The 21,592-nt window shown below is 57.8% G+C and overlaps 1 protein-coding gene across 1 annotated transcript in view; it reads left to right on the top strand.

Annotated features, from left to right (window-relative positions):
• Positions 1–13,938: 13,938 nt before the first annotated feature.
• Positions 13,939–21,592, top strand: part of RPH3A (rabphilin 3A) — an 84,475-nt gene continuing 76,821 nt past the window's right edge. Inside the window, exons 1-2 of the mRNA XM_079149663.1 lie at positions 13,939–14,375; positions 14,509–14,627. The gene's annotated coding sequence lies outside the window, so the exon portion shown is untranslated. The remainder of the gene's footprint in view (positions 14,376–14,508; positions 14,628–21,592) is intronic.

The following is a 21,592-nucleotide window of genomic DNA, read 5'->3' as shown; positions in this document are numbered from 1 at the left end:
TGTCACTGACCGATCTGCTGCGAGGACCCGTTGGTGGAAGTGTCTGAGGGCGCTTGTCCCCCGTGCCCACGGGCACCATGCATTGTCACTTTCGGTGGCCTTTTAAATATGCTCTTCTCCTTATGTCCTCGGCCTTGGTTTCCAAACCCAGAAGTGAGATCTGTTTAGTAAGTCGTGAGATCAACCTCATGACTAGGAACCCGCCCAGACTAGGAGACGTCAGGGAACGTCACCGATTCCAAAGGTCCGGGTCTCGTGACCCTCTCCTCTGGTCCCATGTTTGTGTCCGTGGGCGTCCGGGGATGGGTCTCTGACGGGCACACTCCGTTCTTGCTGTGGGTCTCTGTCTACAGAGCTTGAAGATCCTCACTCCGTGGAATGGCAGCTGCTTTCTAGAAGGTTCTCTCACTCTTCATTCTCCCTCCGAAATAAAAAAGGAAATTCCCACACCCTCTCCTTCTGGTCATCCTTAGGTCCCTGGTGCCTCTGGTCCCGTCCCCTGAGAAGGGTCCTGGTGCCCTCTGTCCCTCCCCTGCCCTCTCCCGACCCTGCCTCGCTGCCCGAGGATGTGGCTGGTGCGGGTGGCCCTGCCTGGGAGCCTCAGGGCAGCTTCCATCTCGGGCAGGCCCTTTACACCCAGGGCCCAGTCCCCCCGGTGGGGACTCTCCTGTACATTTCAGGGTGCCCGAATCCTCGGCCCCCGGCACCAAATTTCAAGAGCCTCCTTTCGTATCAGGAGAGGGAGGGATGGGCCAAGGACCACTTCCTGAGGGTAGAAACAGTCCCTTTTCCTGCGACGGCCTGACCTCGATCCCCTTTGCTGCCTGTGAATGACGGTCTGAGCAAGCGCTGCTGACGTGTCCTAGGCTGGTGTCCCTGCCAGCGGCCCTGGCAGGGACAGAGGTGCACTAAGGCTGGAGCCTCTTCTGTAGGCAGGGGTGGGGAGTGGGCCGAGGCAGGGCTGCATCCGGGGCCGGGCAGCAGGGAGAGGGTTCCCATCCGAGCACCAGGGGCCAGGTGGGGGGAGGGCAGGGGGCGAGGGCAGGGGGCGAGAGAGGGCTGTGGCATTTGGCCAGGGGACTCGGTAAAATGAGGGCAAAGCACTAGTGCCCACCAGGAAGAGCCATGTGGCTGTTGAACGTGTCCTGTGACATGTCACATTACCCGATGAGTGACCGGCTCGTGCAAATGTCCAGTGACCGCGGCGATGATTAATATTGTCATTCGGGAGTTTGTCACTCCCAGGCTCCTGTACACGAGGGGAAGAAAATGCGTGGGACCCTTTGTTGAGGGAGGAAGTCTTTGCAGGGACAGCAGGTTTGGTTCCCAGGGACGACACCCACCTTCCCCTTCCTCTCCGCCCATCAGCTTGGCCCCGCTTCGAAGTCGCAGTTGCTGCTACAAATTGGGTCCGTTTATTTATTTCTCTCCCTTTCGGCACTGTTGCCTTTTGAAAAATAAATCATTTGTAGGCTGACGGAACATATGAGGGTGGGGAGATTAAACACGGTTTCATTTGCTGCTTTAAAATGCTTCCATCCCCTGAAGAGAACGGCGGACGTTCCTTCCGGAGGAACGGAGGGGTTTCCTAAAAGTCGGTTGTTGGCTGGCGGGGTTCTACCGCCTTCCTTCGCTCCCTAGCGTTGGCGGTGGAACCGTCTCCCTGGCCAGGGTGAAGGGCCCCGGCTGCTGGAAGGAAGCGTCCAGTGACGTGAGCGGCTTTGTAAAGAAAGGGCCTGGACAAAGCCATGCTTGGGGCAAGGACTGGGCCACGCCGTGGACACATAGGTGAGAGGTAGGCAGGGGGATAGATGATAGGTAGACAGACAGGTAGATATAGGTCATAGATAGACAGACAGGTAGGTAGATAGGTGATAGATAGATGATAGATACACACAGATATAGATAGATAATAGATAGACACACAGGTAGATAGATAGGTAATAGATAATAGATAATAGATACACACAGATAGATATAGATAGATAATAGATAATAGATACACACAGATATAGATAGATAATAGATAGACAGAATGCAGGGCTGCACGGGGCTCCTCTTGGCTGAGCTTATTGACAAGCTTGCACTCAGCTGGTGGACCCTGGGAGCTGGCTGGTCCAGGATGTCCTGGGCCAGGAGGACTCAGTTCTATTCCATGTGGCCTCTCGCCTCTGGCAGGCCGGCTTGGACCTATGGTGGTGGTAAAGGCAGGGGGTCGGGAGAGGGAGCATGTGTAGAAGCTGCAAAGCCCCTTGAAGTGCAGGCCTTTAGGATTCTATTGAAGCAAGTCACAGGCCGGGCTGGATTGAAGTGGGGGAGAAATGGACTCCACTTCCTGATGGGCAGAGCCACATGGCAACGTGAAGTCCCATCGCAAGGGGCCTGGAGGAAACGAGGGCCCCTTTTGCAGCTGATCACCACACCCTCCTTGGAGGGACTTAGATCTTTGCATAAAAGGAAGCGGTTTTCAGCCAGGCTTGCAGGAGGCGCTTGGCAAACAGCCCCCCACCCCCACCATGTGGCTGCGGCCGCCATCGCGGATGCTATTGTTATTGTGGGTTGGAGTCGTCTTCATCCTGGGACGCCTGCGCGGCGCAGTTGGGGTTCAGATCCCACGTCAGCAGAGCCGCCGCAGGAGCAAGTCAGTGGATGGAAAACTTCCTTGACTTTGCGGATGCAGATGCTGCCGTGCATTGGCATCCTCTGGCCATTAGCCGTCGAGGCAGCCAGGGCAGAGAGCCATTGGAAGGACAGGAAGGTGGCGTTTGCCTCCTGCCTTCAAAGCCATGCGGGGATGGAGACGGATCTGAAACAGGGGCAGAAGTGTCCTGGCATGAGACCGGCCCGCCGCTGGCCACCTGCATTGGCCCCAGGAAGGGGAATTAATTGCCTGTCAACGGATGATGCTGGCAGCCGAACATGAATGATTTATTTATTCTTATTTCCGCAGGAAAGAATTGAGTCTGCAGTCAGAAAGTAGCACGGGTTGCGATTTTGCTGAATTCTCTAATCCAGCTCGCGGTGCGTCCATCAGCAGGGTGACTATGCGTTCCCTGCAGCACAAGGAAAAGACCCGTCCAGGGTTGGGGCTTCTGTTTATTGCAATGCAATGAGGCCCAAAGGTCCTTTGGCTGCCACGTGGGGTAAACCTCAGCGGTGGTGATATCGCAGGACTGACAGCGGCTTCCCGTCTCCGTGGGAGACACCAGTGTCTGCGGAGAAAATCCACATTTAGGAGGAGCTGAACGCTACGGATTGGTAGGGATCTTCGGCACAACTCAGTTTTCTTAAGAGGAGGGAAACACCTTCTTTTGAGTGCCATCCCAAACAGGAGAGGAGCCAGAGATGAACTGGGTTAGTGCTTCATCACAAACAGGCAGATTTTCATTTCTCCTATTTTTAGATGTAGCTGTCTAGGTACTGGGTGCTGTCGAACCGGAGAGGGATTATATTTGGAAATCCTAATTGCAGAGAGGCTTTCCTTAAAAAGAAGACGAGAGCCAAACTGGCTCCCACTGATGCTGTTCTGGTTGTTTCTTTTTTTCCCTTTAATCTTTATGACACCCTGGAAGTAGATCACGTATGGAATTAAAAGAGGCCCTTTTGCCCATCCTTGATGTTTACTTGACTTTGTAGCTCCCCTCCAGAGCCACAATCTCCTGCTTTGCTGTCACTTTAAAGAAATAGTGTCGGGAAATTTATGATTTTTAAGTTGAAACACTCAGCTCAAATGGGCTAAAACTCAAAGAGGCTAAAATGTATGATTTGTATCACGGGAAAGTACAGGGACTTCAGGCATGGTTGGACCCAGGTGCTCAAGGAATGGCCCCAAGAATCCAGTTGCTCACATCTTCTCTCTTGGCACAGGCTTCAGCCTCAGGCTGAGGATGCAAAGATGCCCCTCAGCAGTTCCAGGCTCACCTTCTACCAGTTTAGTGACCCCCATGAAAAAGATCTGCCTCTTTATTGCGGGGAGGTGCTGAGCTCAAACTCAGGAACTGGTGCATGCTGGGCAACTGCTCTACCCCCGAGCTACACCCTCGGCCCGAGAGATAGCCCTTTCTAAGAATGCCAGGAAGAGTTTCAGGCAGGATCTCACTGGCTTACATAAGATCATTTACCCTTTGTTTTGTACCAATCACTGTGTCTGGGGGATGAACTGATGGATTGGTGAGGCCTGGGCGTATGCCAAGCCCAGGAGCAGAGGAAGCCATGGGCTCCCCTGAATTTCATGGCCTTAGTGAAGAGAAAGGCCTTGGGGAGGGGCTGGGAGAGCAGGGAAAGGCCGGGGGGCCTCAGAGCCCAGGCAAAGGGCACAGGGAAGGGAGGCTGGCGGGGCGGTGTGTGACCCTGCTGTCTAAGGAACTTCAGTCAGCGGAGGCCGGTCTCCCAGGAGCAGCCTGCTCTGACCCTGCTGTGCCCGCAGTTGGCTGGAGCAGTGCAGGGACGCGAGGCCTCACTCGCACGAGGGACCTGAGCACGCAGCACTGGGGCCTCCGTCGGCCGAGCTTCCCGCTGGCCGAGTCTGACTCCAAGGGGCTCCAATGAGAGGACGCCACGAGGTCACAGCCCCTTCCCTTTGCAGATGGGAGGGTGAGGCGGGAGAGTCACGTCTGCCCAAGGCAGCCCGGCGAGTCAGGGCAGCGGGCACTCGCGTCCTGACCACGGCTGCCTCCCGTCCTGCCGGCTCTGCCCGGGAGTGAAGAGTGTCCCCCCAGATGCACGTCCACCTGGAGCTTCAGAACGTGACCTTGTTCAGAAAGCGGGTCTTTGCAGGTTTATCACTTTGGGGAAGATGAGGTTGTGCTGGGTTCCAGCACCCTTGATCCAGGATGGCTAGTGTCCTTGGGGCGTGGACACGGAGGGAGGCCCAGAGGCAGAGACTGGAGCAGCGCAGCCAGGACCCCGAGAATCACCCACCACACGGGAGCTGGGGGCCGGGCAGGGTGGACGCTGCTGGAACCTCCGAGAGGGTGTGGCTCTGCTGACCACCTTGGGTTTGGACTGGTGGCCTCTGGGACCTATTGCTGTGGCCACCATGGGTGGCAGCCCTAGGAGAGGGCCGCAGTGTCCTGAGGGACACCACCACCTTCTAGATCTTTCCATAGGAGCTGCCTGAACAGGCGCCCTCCCCGCCATCCCCCGGGCCACCACCGATTCCATAAATCCAAAGCCTGGGATGGGCCACACAGTCTGAGGCCGGATGTTGGAGGAACGTGGCCGCTGGGTCAGGGAGACCTGGCCAGGTGCGATTCCGAGGGAATTGCCGAGAAGGAGACACAGCGGTGTGGACGCAGCGCTCTTCCGCTGAGAAGGATGCTCCGGCCTGAGGGCCGTTTCCTCCAAAATCCACAGCCTCGGTCAAACCACGAGGATCACCAGCAAGCCAAGTTCCGGAGCTCTCTCCACCGCCTGACCAGCACTCCCCACGTGTCAAGGTCACGAATAAACAAGCAAAGACAAGGAGAGGGTCATCGACTGGAGGAGACCAAGAGGCACGGTGGCCCGATGCCGCCTGGGGCCCCATTAATGGGAAATTGGGCAGATCCGAATGAGGCGGGCACTTTAGCTCCGACGTCGGTACCAGGGCTTCGTCGCCCAGGTTGACCTATGTCCTGGGTCGTGTGCGATGCCAACGTGATCAGGAGCCAGCGGAGGGGCACGGGGACTTACGGCTTTCCTGTAAAACGGAAGTCACTCCAAAATAAAAAAGGGAGGCGGGGAGAGAGCTGGAACAAAGAGGCTCCAGAAACAGACACAAGGAAACCTTGGTCATGACGGGGTCGGGGTGCGCTTCACGCCTGTCTGTGCCTACATCTGTCCATCCACCCACCCACCCACCCAAGAAATATTTGTCACGCATGTTTCACGTTAGACATGATCCTAGGTTCCATGGGTACAGCTGTGAGTAGGCCACTGATCTCAGGGAACCAAGAGAAGCAGACTCTCGCTGTCTGTGTCTAGCATCTACCTTTTGGCCTAGATAATAAACAGCCAGGTGGTATCAGGTGGCATCAAGGGGGAGATGATCAGAGAAGGACTTTGAGGAGGTGACGTATGCTGGGACCTGAGTGGCCAGAAGCAAACTGACCATGCACAGGACAGAGGATGCCAGTCAGGCAGAAGGAGCAGTTCGTGCAAGGGCCCTGGGGTGGCATAGGCTCAGGATCTGACCAGCAGAGCTGAGGCCTGAGGCTGTGTCCAGGGGAGGTGGGAGTGGGGCAGGGCCGGGGGTGGGTGGAGTGAGGACAGAGGATGCAGGGCCTGCAGACCAGGGGTCTTCTACGGACCGCGGGGTTTCAAGAGTGGCAGCGACACATCCCAGCTTGATGCTAAGGGTCTGCCTTTGGCTGTGTGTAGAGTGTGGCCTGTACAGAGACCACCCAGGGAGCCACTGTAGGAGTCGGGGGTGGCTGGGACGCGGGGTCCGTGAGCGCCATCTTTACACTAAAGCTACTCTGAGGAGCTTCCGGGTCTTGCAATTGGATCTGGGCAGCTACGGCTCCGGTTTCCAGATGCCACACCTCAGCCTCCCCTGGTGAGGCCAGCAAAGACTCCCTGGGCACGTCTGCCTCTCCTCTTCCTGTCTGCCTCTCCGCTTCCCTCCTGGTGTCCAGGTCTCGTCGTGTCTCTTCTGGAGACCCGCTTGGCTGGGTCCCTCCTGTCTCCCCGCTTCCCTTCTTCCTGGGAACCTCCTGCCCTGCACCCCCTGCCCGAGATCAGCTGATGAATAGATCATTGTTGAACTGGAAAGGGGAATTTCTCCCAGGTAACACTGGTGGTCTCATGATGACTTCTATTGCCTTCAGATTCAGGGGAGCCTCGTTGAGCATGTCCTGTTTGCTGGGCTCTGTAAGGGCCCCTTCCTGGGTTCCAGTCCCAAGGGATCCATAGACATCCGTGGGGGAGTCTCAGAACCTCTGCTCCTCTTCACTGCAGTGCATCATGGGAGCATCCCGATGGGCCAAGGAGGAGGGGGATTCACACTTTGATGCTCTCAACACTGGCTCAGGAACCGCAGGCAGACTAAGGACGTTGCCCCAGGGGACGTGTCCAGCTCCCCTCAGAGGCCAGTGGGCCACTTTCTAGAGCAGACAGTTGTGTCCCTGGGGCTTCTTTCTCCCTCTCCTGTGCTGGGAAGGGCTGGAGAGATTCCGGGGCTGCCATCAGAGTGGCCTGGAATGTTCCGTGAGGCTGTGCTCGAGGACCAGCAGCCCTGGGGCGAGAGCTCCAGCCGACCTGACCTGCTGCCCAGCCCTGCGGCTCAGGGTCCGTGAGAGGGGCCTGGCGGGTGGGCGGTGCGGGGCTCAGCTCCCGTACAGTGTCTTGGGCGTGGTGTGTTGAGTTCGAACAAATATCCCGCCCTCTCCGAGCCTCAGTCTTCTCGTCTGAGAAATGGGAATCGATCTCAGGATGGCCTTTCCGGGTTGGCTCTACGTGGTGAGCAGAATCCTGAACACAGAGGACTTAGCCCAGGTCTGGGGAATTCGCTCCTGGCCTATGTTCCGGAGGAAGTCCCAGGGCTCAGAGAAGAGGGACTTCCACCCGCGGCGTTCTCATTGAGGAAGGTGGCCTTCAGGCTTCTAAACCCATCAAGGACAGGGACGGCCACAGTTGGTGCCCTCGTGGGTGTCATGCTCTGGAACAGAGGCATCTGCTTGCTGAGTGAATGAGTGAGGGGCCGGCCGGCGCCTCGAAGGCATTTCTCTTTCCAGGGACCTATTTGTCCACCCGCATCCAACCGCACCCTTCTCCAATCTTCTCTGGAACGTGGACAGGGCCCCTCTCAGGGCAGCCCGAGGCCGTCACGGCCCCTGTGTGGACAGATTGGCTTCCAATCTGCCACTATCATGAGCAACCTCACAGTGACCACCTGCAGACCTCCTCCTCAGCCCTCCTGAGCCTCGGTCCCTCCTGGGTCGCTCTCTAGAAAGGTCGGACGGTTGCCTGGCGCCCGCTGCTCAGCCACGCCGCTTCTCCCGGACCTGCAGCTCTTTCTGCCGCCTTCCCGGCTGGGCCCCCGGGGAATCCGGGAGCCGCGGGGGAGAGCTGGTCTCTCCTTCCCCAGGCCTGCCGGGTACCGTTGTGTTGGGATTATATAAGTGTGATGTCGGGAAATCTCCTCGGAGGAGAGACGGAGCCAGCGCTGGGGAGGCGCTGGGGCATCCGGAGGCTGGTCTGGGTGGAAGTGCCTGCCTCCCACGACAGTGAGCAGCCTTTGCAAGGTGCCTCCTACTCCTCTTTTATAGCTCGGTCACACTGTTTCGTGGACCTGGGGGCTCTTTTGTCTTTTGAGGTGAGCCTCTAGCTGGAGGCCCAGTCATCTCCAGCTTCCTGGATAACAGAACAATAAAAAAATGAATAAAATGAAGATAACAACAATACTAATGTGTGTGGCAGGCGCCTACCATGTGCCAAACCCTCTCTATATTTTCTCTTCCTGAATGATCCCAACATAACTGATGACGTGGGTGTTAGTATCATCCTCATCAGACAGATGGCGATGCTAAGGCTCAGAGAGGTGAAGTTACTGCTCCAAGGTCACACAGCCACTGAGTAGAAGAAGTAGGACTCGGAGCCAGATTCCTCTCAGTTATTCTGCTAGGTGTGTAGGGAGTGTGTAAGCCACTAAATGGGAACTCAGGGTTCCCTCTGCTCACCCGCAACACTAGCTCATTACTGGGAGACTTTCACCGGTCTTTGTCCCAGATTGAGCTGAGGAATCTGGCTCACATGTTTCCAGGGAAAAGCCAGACTGGAGTTTTGAGAGGATCTTCGAGGGTGAGTGCTTTGAGAGGCCTAGCAGGAAACAGCCCCCTCTCCTGACCTCCCTGCCTCCACTCCCAACGCGGAGACACTTTCATTATGGGTTCTTTCCTTTCTCCAATCACAGCTTAAAACTCCCTTTGAAAAATGGAGATTCAGCAAAGCTGGGAAGTGTATGTTGAGAAAACGTAGAATCTTCCAGCACGTCAGCCCCTGTATCCTAAAGCGCGGTGGCCGCGAGGACATCCCAGCCTCTTCCTCAGGCTCCTCCTCCTTCCACTGGTCCACATGCAGCGTGGCCAGCTCCGTCTCACGCCCCGGCAGCTGTCCCGGGCTCCGCTCGTGCTGCTCTTTGGGGGCGATGCTCCAGCCCAGATCCTCCCCAGATTGCTCCGTGTCTGGAAGATTTAGGGCTCCTTCCAGATCCCGTGAGCCGCTCCGTGCGTGCTCACTAAACACACAATTCCGGGTGTTCAGATGCCCCTCCTCTCCACGAGACTCCGTGTCAGAAGCTCAGAGAATAATCCACTTGTTCAACGTTGAGGGACTGCAGATTGATGCCAGGCCCTGGAACCCAGAGGTCACAGGACTGCGCAGAGTCCCTGGAAGGTCGCCTGAGGCCTGGTGGAGATGGAAGGGGCGGGGACTGGGCAGCTCGGCCGAGGGCACCTGCAGAAGGGCCAGTTGGTCATTGTCGTCCACCAGAGACACTCTGGAGAGGACCGGGGAGCGGGAAGATCCCCGTGTGTCTTAATTCTCTTGGAATAGGACCTTTCTTCTAGGTTTCCTGGCATGATTGGGGAGCCAATGCAGGCTCTGGGGAGGTGGGGGTGGTTCGGCGACCCTGGCACACCTCGCAGGACTAATTTCAGGCAGATAATTTATTGTCATGCTGGAAGGAAGTGGGGGATCGAATTCCTCTCTGCCCCGCGTTGCACTGACTTAGATGAATTTGCATGGAAGAAAACATTCTGTCATTGCCACCAATGGGAATAGGATACTTTCCTAATGCACATCCAAAGATTAAAAAGTCTGCATGTCCTCAGACCATCCTTTTTTGGATCTCAGTATGGTTCGCATCTCTCTTTGGAAAATGCTTCTTAGAAAATTGCAACAGCCGCAGTAGTAAGTGAAGAAGGTGCAGAGGGGCCTCTCCCCGCGCCAGGCCCGCCTTGAGAGGCTTCTACGTGCATTAGCTAATGCCATCCGAGTGATAGCCCTATTCGCTGTACAGATGGGAACTGAGGCCAGGGAGGTTTAGTCACTCTCCCAAGGCCACACAGCCTGTACGTGGGAGAGTCACTCACCCCGGGAAGCCTGCTCTGAATCCAGGACCTTTACCCATTCAACTAGCCCCACCCCTGCCTCTGTCCTTCCTCCAGGGCCGGTGCCTCCTTGGGGCTGGGTGCTTAGCTGCACTCCCTGAGGACGGAGATCTGGCCAGTGCTTAGCCTAGAGAAGCACTTGGCTACATACCCGGGCCCTGTCACTCATCGCTCAGAGGACGCCACGCTCACTCACGACCATTAGTGAACGAACACCCTGGCCCGGGAGGTAGAGGGAAGGGGCTGTGGCGGGCTCAGAGCATGCCAGTGGCGTGACAGGGTCACAGTTCCAGCTCCTTCCTCCGGGCGGGGCCTTCCTGTCCTCTGAATCGACTGATGAGTAAGGAATGCTGGCTGCTTCGTCTCTGAGCTCCTCTCACCAAGCCCTGCTCTGATTACTGTGCTGTTTCCTAAGAGGGCTCCCGGGCTGCCCCCAGACCAGATCCTTTCCTCGCAGGTAGGCTCTGTCGGGACACGCAGGTCTCTCTGGGTCCCAGCCATTTCCCTGCTCCCCACTCCTTGGGGCTCTGCTCCACTTGCTTGTTCTGCCTTTGATCCCCTGCAATGGGCTGTGCTCCTGGGTCACTGCCCTGGGCCTCTCCTCCCTTCTGGGTCCCTGATGATGGTGTTTCCCTGGAGGCTGTCAAAAAAAGGAGGAGCAGGGGGAGGGGGGGAAGGGAGGGAGGGAGGAGGAGAACACAGCACAGTAGGTCATGGTGGTGACCCCAGAGGCACTTCCTCCTGTAGGGCTCCTTCTGCACGTGCGCACACACACACAGACACACACACACACACACATACACACACACGGTAATCTTCAGAACAGGATGTGATCTGACTGAAGCACCAGGTCTTTGGCCAACAGGGAGCGCACTCGCGGCTCCTAGAGTTGGTTTGGAGTCCTCACTGTGGCTTCCCGGGCTCCTTGCCCTATGAGTTTCTGGTGGCCGCTGCAACAAAGAACTACAAACCTGGTGGCTTTAAACAACACAGATTTGTTATCTTAGGGTTCAGGTGGGCAGAAGTCTTCAAATACAGGTGTTGGCAGGACCGCGTCCCTCCAGGGGAGGCTGATGGAGAAGCCATCCCTGGCCTCTGCCAGCTCTAGAGGCGCCCACATCCCTTGGCTCCTGGCTGCTTCCTCCACTGTCAAGGGCGAGACCAGCAACAGAGCATCCTCACCCCGCCTTCCTCCCCTGATTCCTCCATCATGTCACCTCTCCTCTCTGACTCTGGGCCTCCTGCTCCCCCCTTGTAATCATGTCGGACCCTCCCAAGTGACCCAGGATAATCCTCCAGCCTCAAGATCCTTAATAGCATCTGCAAAGTCCCCTTTGCCACTGACGGTGAGCTACTCACCACTTTTGGGAATTAGGATGTGGACATCTTTGGAGGTCCTACCATGCTTGCAGAGTAAAGTGGGGACATTCTTTCTGGGCTCCCTCAGTCTCCTTAGAAGACAGCAGGGCAATGGGCCCTGAGATGAAATGGTTAGATTCACACCCAGTCCCCCTCCGGCAGGGTAACCTTGAATGAGTCGCCTGACCCCTCCGCGTCTAATTTCCTCACCTGTAACATGACCTCACTGTACTGTGTAGTCCCACACAGCACCAGGGTGACAAAGTACAGCAACCAGTGAATGCTAAGTGCCCCAAGAAGCCTGGGGTATGATTAGTGATGACACATAGCCAGAGGGTCCGGTCCACATTCTGTTCCCACTTGCAAACCAAACGACCTCAGGCCGGTAGCCTAATGCATTGGTGAGATGGAACTGAAAGCATCGGCAACCTGACACGGGATTGTGGTGAGGATGAAATGGTGACAGGTGCCCGGGTGGCAGAGAGGCTTCATGGGCTGCCTGGCTTCAACAGAACAAGGGTGGGACGAGGTGCCTTGTGGATCCCAGGGCCCAGGAGGCTCCTTGCAATGGAGCCTCAGGGAGCAGCAGAGCCTGGCAGGCTGAGCCTCGAGGAGTCTGCCTCCCAGGAGTCTCCCTGCTGCAGGGACGCTGAGCTGTCAGCGCTTACAGCAGCTGCCGGTTCCGTGACTGGAGTCCTTCAGGTGCACTCGGGACAGGAGAGAGATGAGGAGATGGTGACCAGGGAGGGAGGGAGGGGAGTGGGCGAGAGCCCCCCAGAAGACAGGGCTGGTTCCTAGAGGGCACAGTCACCAGGGAGGGTGCAGAGCTCTGGTTTCAATCAGATTATTATTTTTTAATTTTGCTGCAGAGCGCTTTGTCGATGGAGGCCTGGGCAGCAGCCCAGGATGCTGAAACAGTTAAAAGCACAACTGTTCTAGTGAAGCTAGCTGCGGCTCAGTCCGGGCCTCCTCTTCACCTCCTCAGGGGCCTCTGGTTTGAGAAGACAATGACCCTCAAAAGTGCAAGATGATACTAGGATGCTCATAGAAAACGTTGGGTACATAGTAGGTTCTCAAGAACTGCCATTATCACCACCACCACCATGATCATCATCATCATCACCAACATTGTCACAAACACCATGCCCATGAGCATGCCCACCATGACCACCACCACCACCACCATGCCCATGAGCATGCCCACCATGCCCATAATCATGTCCACCATGACCACCAACACCAACACCATGATCATCATCATCACCAACACTGTCAACACCATGCCCATAATCATGCCCACCATGACCACCAACACCACCATCATCAATGCCACCACCATAATTTACCACCACCAACATCATCACCATCTCACTCCTCAAACGAAGCTCCACGTGGTCTCTAAGAACCTGATGGTTTGAGTCCTAGCTCTCAAGGAAGAATTAAGTGACAAAGTGAGCAGCTCGCCCCGGGCTGTCTGGGTGGGAAACTTTCTATGAGAGTTCCCAGTGGAGAGGGTTCTCCACCACAGAGGATTGCTCAGATCTGGTTTGTTCGAGCTTTCCCCCTCTATCCTCTACCCGCGCACCTGTCTGCAGTTAGCAGGAGTCGGAACTTAGCTGGGGAACCAGAGTCATGAGAATCCACCCCTCTTTGTATATTTTCCCCTGCTTTGAGGAATTTCTTTCCTCATCCACAAGGTGGGTTCACTGGGGAAGCCAGTCTGGAAGGTTGGGTGATGGGTTTTTGGCCAAGGCGCAGATGTCTGGTTTAGAACTCTGAAGCTCTCCTAGCTCCGTCCCACTTGAACCACAAGCTGAAGTTTGGCACAGCCATTCTGGGTTGGCCGCCATTTCTGTATCTTCCTGTGGCAACATCTGAGCTGCAGGACAGGTTATAGATCATGGAATCTGATCAGCCCCACGTGGGTGTCACGGTTGCTTTACTAGCTCCTCGGGTCTTTAGGAAAAGAAGGCAGTCATAGCCTTGCTTTATAGGCGGGGCTTTACAGGAAACATGGAAGACTTCCCCACCATGGTCTGGGGGCTGGACCTGGCTCCTGGAACCTGCCAAGTGGTTATTTAACCAAGCCGGCCGGCTCCCTGCACATCTGTTCCCCCCACGGCTCCTGCTCGGAATCCCAGGGAACCTGAGGTGCCATTCAGAAATCTGCGGCAGTGTGGGTGAGGGCAGGCAGTGGGGCTGAGCTTTGGGATTGGGGGGATGAGGAACCCCGCAGAGACCCTCCTGCTGAGATCCAACTCCCCTCTGCACAGCGCAGAGCGGTGGAGCCCTGGGGGGTGTGGGGCAGGGGCTGTAAAGTTATGGCTCCTTGGCTCCGAGTGAGTGACCATATTAGAAGGAGGTGCGGTAGGGAGGCTGTCGCTGGCTTGACCACGTGGGGCCGAGAAGTCCCGTCCCCGCTCCAACCATCCAATAACTTAAGTCCCCTGCCTAGGGGCTGGCGCCCGCCCTCCCTTGCTCCGCCGCATCTTGGCGCTGTCCGCGGTGCTGACCGCCAAACCCCTGCTCGCCGTCTCCACCAGCTGGGATCTCTGGTGCGTCCAGCCTCCCCACCCGCCTCCCACCTCTCTTTCTCCAGGCACCGCAGACATAAATCACGGGCGGGAGGCAGGCTCGGCTCCCTGCGCCGGGAAGTCGCGGCTCGCCTCCCGTGCTCACACAGGGTTTTGCAGTAGTGGTGACAGCCACCGCCAAACCGGGCGCTGGGGAAGCAATTGATTCGTCCGCTGCCGGCAGCCCAGAGTTGCCTACGCGGACAGGAGAGGGGGAGACGGGCGCAGAGCAGAGCCGAGCAGAGGCTGCCGTGGGGAAACCTTGATCCATGCGAGTGGCTCTGGAGCTGGGAACCAGTCTGCCCCTTCGCCCGTGGCTGACTAGGTTGACTTTTCTCCTCTTGCCGCACAGGTATTTATTTTTGTCTTGGTCTTGCCTGATTTAGGGGTAGTGTGTGCATGTGTGCGTGCGTGTGTGTGCACGCCCTGGTGGCTTGATTTATTTTGGGAAGAGCAGGAGAGTCAAAAGAACAATTTTCTTTCAGGCACCTCCACTGAGCTTTCAAACCAAGTCATCGGGACTTAGCGTCTCCCAGCCGGTGGGGAAGGAGGGGTTGGCCAGAACCGGGCTCGCCTGTCTCCCCTGCAATCCTCCGGGATCGCGGTAAGGGATATTTTTCTTGATTGAACAAATAATTAGGGGCACGGGCATCTCAACAGCGGTGTTGGGTGCATGAGCCACGGAGTAAAGGGCAGTTGGGAGGGAAGGGGTGCTGAGGAGCGACCGCGCTGATTTTGCCCACGTTCCGCAATGTTTTGTCGCCAAAGCAGCACCAGAAAGCCAATCGAGATTTCGGCTCGGTGCCCAGGGAGGGGGTGGATTGTGCTCAGGTTTTAGGCAAAGCACTTAAGGCAGGGGCTTCTGCCCAGCGTGCCCTCTGCTCGCTCACAGCAGAAGCTGTTGAAAGTAGCCTGCGGTTCTCTGCGTGCATTAACCCTTCCTGGGCTGGCCAGCCTGCCATGAGGGTCTCCGGGTGTTCTGATTTAGTGGGCAAGCTGCCTGGCCCGGCTGGGAGAGGGTCACCTGAGACTGGAAGGCGAACCCTGGCCTGGCACACTGGCCGAAGCTTGCAGAGGATAGGGCTTAGGCTGTACCACCTTTCGGGGACAGCAGGGTAATTGATTGGTGGTGGTTTCTGCAAGCTGTGCTAGTGTCTGAGATGGGAGACCTGGGAGTCAAGAACAGCCACATTTTGCTTGGACGGAATGCACAGGGAGGCCATCTAGGAGGATCCGGTTGTGGTGTCACCTGTAAGCGACACGGGGGTGCCTGCCAGCACTAGCCCGGCAGGCTCCATCCCGGAGCTTCTCACAGCAGAGAAGAGGGAAGGCGGCCTGTTGCGATTCTAGGGAAGGGCCAGCCCCGAGCTCCAGATCTGTCCCAGGGCAAGCTGTCCCTCCACGCTAGTTTCTTTCTGTGGGATCTGGATAGGGGAAGCCCGCACCAACCTGTTAGTGGGTGGGAAGACGAGGTTCCCCTGTAGCCAAATCCAAAAGCTCACATTTCATTTTAAAATGCTTTTCCAGCTAATCTATGACCCATCAAAAGAGGATTTCTCTTTGCTTTCTGCTTTAATTACATCTACCTTTCTGGAAATGAATGTCCCTATTTTTAGTGCCTTTGCTGGTATCTCAGGGGCCACACGGTCTTTTCTGTTCCCCCAAGGATTTCCTCCTGAGGTACTTGCTCTTGGAGGTGAGAGTCCAGCCCTAGAGAACGGAGAGCCTGGACTGTAAGCAGGGGCCCCTCGGTTACTTTCTTCAGCCACAGCCAAGTGCAGACACTGGAAGCCCGGAACAGGAGCCTGTTCAGGCAGGACATAGGAGGTGGGGAGGGTTGCTGGGTGGTTAGTGCCAAAGACTTTTGTCCTCAAGACCCCTGGCTTCTCATCCTGGATTCTTTGCTAGGTGACCTTGAGGAGGAAGTTGCCTTGGTTTTCCCACTGGAAGACTTACGTACAGATGAGGGATGTGAGGAGATTTGGCTCAAATAAGGAGCCACAGACCCGGCCACAGGTTATATTTAAAGTACTGGACTTGGGCACTGACTGGGCCCCTGCCGTGCTGAGTGTTGACCCTTGCATTGCTGGGTTACCGGTGGTTTGGGAGGAACGTGGGTTGTCAAAGGAGACTTGGGGGGTCTCAGGTCATCCAGCCCTAATATTTGAAGGCTTGTAACAGCTGGTTCAGCAGTGCAGCACATGCTGCCGGCTGAGGAGGCTGGGGCCATCCAGATGTGAGAACTTTCCTACATCTCTGCCCTGGCTTCCCCTGGCGTGGCCAAGAGCCAGGAGGCTGCCCTGCCTCTTCCCTCGGCGCGCTAAAGTGGTGCATTGTGGTGCACCCGGAGAGGGGACTCGAGGCTTCTGGAAAGAGCCCTGACTCGGATCAGAAGACCGAGTCCAGTGGTTGTCTTCCCTCTCCGAGCCTCGGGGCCCCCTCTTTGCCATAAAGCATTTGGTTTAAGTGGCCCCAGGGCCCCTTCCAGCTCTGGGGTTCTGTGACTGCGTGGTGGGCGTGTGTATGTGTGTGCGCGCACGTACCCACAGAGCTGGCTCTGGTTTTCGCTAACCCTTTTCAGGGGGGCCCAGAGAGGGAAAACCACTTGCCCAAGACCACACAGTAAGTCATGGCCTGGCGACACAGGATCCCGCCAGTACGAAGACCAAGGCATCGTCCATCCCCTCCCTCCTGGCTCTGGCAGCCGCCTCCCTCCCTGGCCTGAACTGTGGAGGGAGGACCGTCAGCATTAGCCGTCCAGTCTGCGCTGGGGCAGATGTGGACCTCCCTCTCCCGGCGGGAGAGAGGCAGCAGCAGTCAGGATCCTGGGGTCTCTGCCTGCTCTCCACACATCTGGGCTGTGCAGTCTGAAGATGAGCCCTGTGGTCAGAGTGGCCGCTCTGAGGGGCTTTGGCAGGATGTGGTGCTTACAGGAAGTGGCCTTCCCCTGTCTTTCACCCCTCCTCTCTGTGTGTGGGTCCTGGAGTGCCTGTGGCTTCCTATTAAAAGCACTGTGTCACATGGGCCTGTCCTTCTGCTCCTTATCCCTGGTGAGTGGGGAGCTGGTCACAAACGCAGACGAGTCAGGAATTGATGTGAAGGCGACAGGAAGAAAACAGCGTGGTTTATTTCTGTGAAGAGCTGTGGCTGTAACCTGGGATAAAAATAAATCTGGGACCCAGTAGTGGTGGGTTGGAGCCGATGAGTCTAGGATATTTAGCTGCCACCCAGGATGGAGGAGACACTGCCGAAAGCACCCCTTTCCGTTCCCCGCCCCTGTGTGCCTCCTCACCCAGTTGACTGAACTTCCAGGGACTACGGTGTGGTTGCTGGGGGCAACCAGACTTGAGTTCGAGTTCTGACTCCTATGCTTCCTTGCTGTGTGACTGCAGGCAAAGCCCTTAGCCTCTCTGAACCTCCGTTTCTTCAGTTTGTTATCTTAAGGTAGCACGACCTCAGTTTCTCCATCTGTGAAATGGGTATCGTGGCCTCCATTCCCTCAGGCCTTGAGGTTCTAACCAGCCCCAGGCAGCCTGAGCTGGGTGGCGGGCTTGGGAGGAGGGATCTGGAAGGAGCAGCCTGCCTCCGGCACAGTCTAGGTTCCTCCACGTCCTGGGAGGGCTTTTGCTGAATCATCTCAACCTACGAGCTCTGAGTGGGGATTTTCTCTAGGAAACCCGAGTGCTCCCTCCCTCCCCGGGAAGCGCTATCCTGCCATGGTTTCCCTTCTTGGAGATACTGAGATGCTACAAGGGCAGGTCCCCAAGGGCCAGGACTGTGCTACCTCCTTCTTGGGGCCCGAGGCAGCGCACAGCAGGCGCTCAGCCGTGGCTTGCTGGATGAATGAGACTCTGATGATTGACGAGCAGACCGCCCAGTTCGGGGGGGTGCCTTCAACCCATGGTCGAGTGGAGGCTGCATGCAGTAGGTGCTTAGCCAGTGTTTGTTGATTATGATGAGTCATTGGCGAGGGTTTGGAAGGACTCGGCTCCCCCGGTGGACCTGCTACAGGCCACAGGCAGCCTCCCTGTCCTCCGACCAAGCACTCATTGCTGCTTCATGCATCGCACATTTATTGAGTACCTACTGTATGCCTGGCACCCTAGATCGGGAATAAAATAGTCACAAAGACACAATCCCTTTGGGGGTCTTAGATAAAGTAAGTGGCCACCTGCCAGATGTGATCTTTGGAGGGAGGGGTACAAAGAGGGGCCTCCCAGGTGCCCCCAAACACTGACCACACTAACGGAAATGCTGTCATTGAGTGTCATTCTTTGTTCTAAGGCTCTGCTCTTGGCTAAAGGGCCGATGCCTTCGGGTGAATCGCCGCATCCATTCTTTGTTGTTTATGCTTTAGCGGGATGTGGTGAGGTCCTTTCCTGGAAAGGAGGCAGGCCTGGTTGTCTGTGGCAGGAGTAGAGCTTTCCAGGTCGGAGAGGGGAGAGGCTGGGGGTAGGCACGCTCCTGCCCCCCTGCCCGGGGAGCCTGACCAGCTGCAATCAGATGGTTCATCCCAGGTCAGCTAGGACCTTGTTAGAGGACAAAGCCTTGGCTCGGAAGCTCTGCGTTGCGGGTCTGGGGGCCTCTGCTGCCATCAGCCCCCTCTGGACCTTGTAGGTGTCCCCGTTCCTGGCTAATCTCAGAGACCCCCGGGGGGGTGCGTCTTGCTGGGCAGGACCCAGACTCGGGCTATCAGCTGGCACAGTGACTTGACAGCCATGGTCGGCCCTGGCCTGGCGGGGCTTCGGGGTTCGAGGGAACGCGGCAGGTTTCTCTTAGTCCGACTCTGCTCCCTGCTGGGGTCAGGGAAGTGGGGAGGGTGGCAGCGCTGAGGCTCCCGGCTGCCGTCTGCGGCATCACCGTGGTTTCCTCGAAGTAACCGTCTTGCTGACATGAGTTTGCATGCTCTCCAGCAGCCTGGACTCCCTCCTTGGGGGCTCCGGCAACCCAGGAGGGGTCACCCCGCCAGCAGCACGCGACCCGCCCCAGGAGGCCGGGCTTCTGCGCCCCTGCAGTTAATCACCAAGGACACTCCTCTGACAGCCTCCCGGGGAGGTCCCTCGAAGGATTTATTGGGTCAGGGGCACACAAACCTGCCCTCACCCCCAGCCCCCCGGCGTGGGCCCATCTGCTTGTCCTTTCCCAGGGTGGCTTGTCCTTCCTTTCCTGCCTGTTGCCTGTGCTGTGCACCCACACAATGACCGGCGGCGGCTTGTGAATGGAAGCAGCTTTCGGCGGAGAGCACATTATGTAAGCGGGTTCTCGTGCCAGCCACCCATGGCGGGCGGCGTCCTGGGCTGACAAGAGAGATGATTTCTCGAAGTTTGCCGGGAGGCCTTCCGGGCAAGACGCTGCCAGGAAGCATCTGCGTGGTCGGCTCCGTCCCTCCGTCCGTCCTCATCCTCCCTTCCCCCGCCCCCGCCCCCGCCTGGCTTTCCCTGTCATGGTGGCGAGTCCCCCCCAGTCCCTCTCTCTGTCCTTTTCACCCCGCCCCCTCTCCTCCCCATCCTGTAAAGTCCCCTTCCCCTCCTGTGGTCTCATTTCTCCCCCGTCCCCGTCCCCCATCGCTCTCCCCCTTTCCTCTACTCCCTCTTCCTTTTCCCTCCCAGCTCCTCCCTGTCCCCAGCCCCTCTTCAGGTGCCCACCCAGAAATGACCGTGAAGGGGCCCCGAGAGCCCAGGGGGCAGGGACTCTTGGTAGGGTGACTAAGTACCCCAGTCCTCTTGGGACTGAAGGGACACCCAGGTTGCAGGACTTCCCAAGTTGACACCAGGGTCCCGGGGAAATGGGGACAAACCGGACCCCTGACCTCTGAATCAAGCGCTGGAATCTTGTAGAACTTTCAGAACACCCGGCCCCGGTGTCCTGGGCGAGCCCCTGGCCTACCTGCTCAGGGGACCCGAGCCTTTCCCAGCCTTGGCACCCTCTGCTGCCCAGGCATGCAGAGACCAGCAGTCCATGGGGGTGAGGGGCTCACTGCCCCCACCTCCCTAACCCCTGTCCCACTGGCCAGTTATTTGCTCATTGGTCACCAGGGGGAAGGACGGAGAGATCACAGATCATTCTCTGCCAGGGGGTCTCACATTGGAGCCTGGGTCAGACTCCCCCGCAGGGCCTTTGAAATGGTTTCCGATTCCATGGGACTAGGATGGGTCCCAAGGACCCACGTGCCTAAGAGGTGTGCAGCTGGTGTTGACATGCGGTCCGGGGACCAGACTTTGAGAAGCACCGCCCTCTGCCCACGTCCTGCATCCCCACCCCGGGATGACCATGGTTCTGGGCACTGGGGACCAGCAGTGAAGGCAGCAGGGAGCCCTGTGTCGGGCCTCGCAGGCAAAGGAGGCGTCAGACCCCAGGAAGGGCTGCGGAGGAAGGAGGCGGGCAGACTCCCCCGACCTGGAAGTGGCGGGCGGGGAGACAGGGGAGGCGTGGAGGCGGCAGCATTTGAATCCAGAGCTAAGTTTCTAGAAGGAGTGAGGCAGCACAGATTCGAGGGAAGGAGGTGGGGGTCGCAGTGTCACCTCATCTGCAGAGCGAGTTTTAAGCAGGAAAGTGGCCCAGTTTACACTGTCGATAGATCGCTGCTGTGGTCGCTTGGTGGGGAGCGGCCAGCAGGAGGGAGGTGGAAGCAGGACTGGGAGGGGAGCTCGCCAGGGTGGGCCGGGTGGTGGCGGAGGAGAAGGTGGTGGGTGTGTTCTGCAGGGTGGGCTCGCTGCGGGATCGGATGTGAAGGGCAGGGGCAGGGGGAGTCAGGGTCCACTCTGAGGGGCCGGGTCTTGTCCTTGGCAGGGGTTCGGTAGAGGTGGTCCTGGGGACTCGGCTGGGCTCTACCCCTGGGGCTCTGAGGTGAGACCGAAGTGTGCTGCATCAGGACCTTACAGAGAGACCCGCAGGCACCCACTCCCCGCTGGCTGAGGCACCAGGCTCCCCTCCCCAGAAAGGCAGCAGCCCGGACCGCACCTGCTGACTAAGCAGCATGAAGCAGGGCGTGGCATCGGGGTTTTGGAGCACCAGCCAGGGCTGGAGTGGGGTGCTGGTCCTGGGACCTGGGGGGCGACGCCAGCTTCTGGCCTTGCTTACCTATTCCAGGGGTGGGCCAGGCCTGTGCAGAAGCGGATCAGCAGCACTGGGCATGCAGCCAAGGCCAAGAGCAGGACAAGAGGCAGGGCCCAGGCCCTGGAGGCACCACGTGCCCTAGGACCCTGCACCCGGCTCGCCCTCCGCAGGGACCTGCTGTTACTTAGACTTGACTTTCTCTTTTTCCCTTGGGAGGGCTTGTCTCGGGGGCGGGGCTCCGCAGCTGGGCTCGCCTGTCACCCGCAGCCGGCCTGCGCTCCAGTCTCCTGAGCAGTGGGTAAGGGTGTCAGGGGAAAAATCTCGTGGGCACACCATGTGGGGGAACAGGGGGGCGTGCCTCTGATGGTAGCGCAGGGGAGCTGGCCTGGCGGACCTCCCAGGGGCCCACCGGGGTTGGGCTGGAGGCCAGCAGATATTTTTTCTTGGTGGGAGGCCCTGGGAGGCGAGTGGCCCTCTCCTTCATTTCCTGCTCCAGGACCATCATGGACACGA

The sequence above is a fragment of the Sciurus vulgaris genome (genome assembly GCF_902686455.1).
Source record: "Sciurus vulgaris genome assembly, chromosome: 8".
Lineage (NCBI taxonomy): Eukaryota > Metazoa > Chordata > Mammalia > Rodentia > Sciuridae > Sciurus > Sciurus vulgaris.
Note: the sequence above shows the minus strand (reverse complement) of the source record. Positions and strands in the feature narration are given on the sequence as shown.